The sequence below is a fragment of the Triticum urartu genome, chromosome 7A (genome assembly GCF_056163025.1).
Source record: "Triticum urartu cultivar PI428250 chromosome 7A, HENAU_Tu73, whole genome shotgun sequence".
Classification (NCBI taxonomy): domain Eukaryota; kingdom Viridiplantae; phylum Streptophyta; class Magnoliopsida; order Poales; family Poaceae; genus Triticum; species Triticum urartu.
This window is the reverse complement of record NC_141879.1, coordinates 151,567,857-151,571,057: the sequence shown is the minus strand read 5'-3', so window position 1 is coordinate 151,571,057 and position 3,201 is coordinate 151,567,857. Positions and strand designations below refer to the sequence as shown.

The 3,201-nt window shown below is 49.4% G+C and overlaps 1 long non-coding RNA gene across 1 annotated transcript; it reads right to left on the bottom strand.

Annotated features, from left to right (window-relative positions):
- Positions 1 to 1,317: 1,317 nt before the first annotated feature.
- On the bottom strand, positions 1,318 to 2,917 carry LOC147958690 (uncharacterized). The gene is made up of 2 exons (XR_015610743.1): positions 1,896 to 2,917; positions 1,318 to 1,775 (listed from the first exon to the last, which is right to left on the bottom strand). It is a non-coding gene; the product is annotated as an uncharacterized LOC147958690 (long non-coding RNA).
- Positions 2,918 to 3,201: the final 284 nt, after the last annotated feature.

Here is a 3,201-nt window from a genome sequence, read left to right as displayed (position 1 = left end):
CTTGCAAGCTCACAACAACCATAAACATCAAGGCAAGACAATAACATAGCATTTAACAGGTTAATTAAATTAACAACTATTATGATGAAACAACTACCAAGCATGGTATGAAACTGATACAATACTAATAAATCACCATCTCAGATCTCCATAACCATATCACTCTTGGCTAACCGGCCAAGCAATATACCATCTCGATCACCTCGTGATCAAAACCAAACAGTGATCATTCCGGCGATCACAACCATGACCAACACTTGGTCTCAAACGGTGATCTTTTCGGCGATCACTACCACGACCAACACTTGGTCTCAAACAATGATCTTTCCGGCGATCACTACCACGACCAACACTTGGTCTCAAACGTGATCTTTCCGGCGATCACTACCATGACCAACACTTGGTCTCCAACATTATCATCAACATCCTACCAATCTGTACTGCTCAAAATATCAACATATAAATCACCTATAAGTCATTCCATCATGTGAGTGTTGATCGAACGGTGTGACCTAGTACGAACCCATGCCCATAACCGAGGACGCGGCTATCGATATATTTAAATACACACACTCTGCAGAGGTAGCGCACTTTACCCACACCACGGAACCCATGGCCTCGCACTCCCATTCGGGTGGACCAACGGCGTTATGACAAAACCGATCTACTGCCATGGCACTCTCCCGGCCACTCCGACTCACTCCCCACTGGGCTAGTCCTGGGTGGCCCGTGTCTACCAAAGACACAACAACCACCGTCGTGGCCAAAACAATAAACCGTCCCAAACGGGGACACATGCACATAACAACAACAACGGGAACACAAGGTTATGTTTGCTTACCGGGCCAGGGTACTGCATGCCCATAACCTTCCCTCGTTGGAGGCACCGGCGAGAGGCATGACAATGGACCGCATTAGGGCCTTCCCATAAAGGCAAATGTGGTTACACTGGAAAAAGCCCGATTCGGTGGCACCTGACCAACTTAATGACGGAATTTATCCCCAAAATATAATAGTAATGACTGATACTCCGATATCATCTATCTACCTATAATCCAAGTCATAGTAATATCCAACAAATAATCCAAAGCTTAATATCGTATTTCCAAAATACTCCGAGGACAGCATAACACTATTATCATGATGAATCCAAGAATGATAATAATACTACTAAAATATCAAGAACTAACTATCCAACTATGATCCACAGCAAGCATCATCTCCAACATCATACTCCAGAACATAATATCATCTAGCATCATGATGAAACTAACACTAGCCACTAATAATCCAAAGGCAACATGATATCCAAATTAATGCTCCAAGATAATACCAGATACCATCATGAAAATAATCATCAAAATATAAGTCCTAGAACTCCAAGCAATATCATGGCAATATCAAGATCAAAACAATACTCCGAGAAATGCCATGAACAAATCATACATAGCTAATGCCATATTTTAAACAAGTTCAAATAACTTAAACCATGTCACTGCATTGCAATCATGCTAATGGAGGGTGTGGGTTTCCTGGGGTGGAAGAAATCACCGAGAAGAAGTGCGAGAAGCTCGCGGAAAGAATTACCGGAAAACGTTCTCTCTCGGAGGGGGCTGAATAAGGGCAGGGGCAAAATGGTCATTTTCAGAATGTCAAAACATGGTGAAAATGATTCCATTGGGATGGTCTTGACAAAATGAAGAAGTGGGCTTTGGATTCACCTCATTTGGAGTTACGAGTAAAAAGTTGTGAGGGGAGGAAGTTCAGGGACTAATCTGCAAAAATATCATCACAAACAAGCCCCTGAGTGGATAAAGCAGAAGCAGATTTCAGAAAATACGCTTTCCAGATAGGAAAGCGCATTTGCGCCTGAAGAACGAAAGAAATACGCTTACCCAAAGAGGAAGCGCACTTCAGGTGGTACGCTTTGTGTAGATGAAAACGTACAAACCCGAATACGTCTCCACTTGCCATGTCAGCGGGGTCAACCCCCCGAGTCACTGACTGGTGGGGCCGCGGGGTCCATGCCCTCGGTCAACTCCTTCCTCCTCTTCTTCCCCCCGACGCGGGCGAAGAACAGAGGGAGGGGCGCCGCCGCCGGTGCTCGCCCGGTCGACTCCGGCCACCTCCGGTGGAGCTCGGACCACCAGAGCGACCGCACGGACAAGGAGCTCCTGCCTGGACCATCCCCTTCTGCCGGAGAGAGCTAGGGAGGGCAGGGCCATGGTCGCGGCGGAAAGTGGCTTCGGCCGGAGTTGGGACATGGCGATCTGGTTGCTCCGGCGACAAAAGGAGAGAGGGGAGGAACTCGCCGGGGTGGAGGGGTTCTACTGGTGGTGGAAGAAAGGAAGGGGAGGGCTCGGCTTGAGCCAATTTAGGCCGAGGCCGACGACGGGCACGGCGGCCATGGAGAGCAGAGAGGGACTCCGGAGCTCGGGCATGTGGTTGGGGAGAGCTAGTGGAGGGCAGAGAGGAGGCTGATGAGCTCGGGAGGCCGCGGGGATGGCTATATATAGCCGAGGGGCGAGGAGGCCGAGCTATCATCGTCGCGGAGCGTGGCCATTCCCGCGAACGCGTGTGCACGTGCATGAGCTCGCTGGTAGACGACGGGGGAGGAGCAGTTGAGGTTCTCACGGGGTAGAGGAGGCCAATGGAGCACAAGGAGGAAGACGACGGCGATGAACCGAGCCAAAACGCCACTATACGTCCGTGGGCACGTGGTAGTTCGCGTCAATGAGGAAGCGGACGGAGGGGGGGAGGGGTCCAGGGGAACGGAGACGATGAGGTGAAGCCAAGGGACATGCTCACGCGCGCTAAGACGACAAGAGGGAAGAGGACGAAGAAGAAACGGCGCGCTGGACGCAGCCACTGCGCACAGAGCGCGCGCACTGTGATGCCGTCGTCATAGTCACCATGTGAACCGGGGCATTCAATGCTCTACAGCACCTAAAATGTTGTCTAGCTGATAGTTCATCCAGGGGAGGTTGCAACTGAGGTGGTAGTTTGGTTAAAACGGCTATGGTTAAATGGTAATCACCGCCTAAAGTTTACTACAGTAAACTTGGCCGTGCACTGATGAACAACAGGAACTTTACTAGCGCCAAAGAGTTTGTCTAGGGTGATTAACTAAGGAAGGACTATGATCCTGGAGGTTTTGGAGCATAATGGAGCAAAAAATAATATAGTTGCTTTGTAACTCAC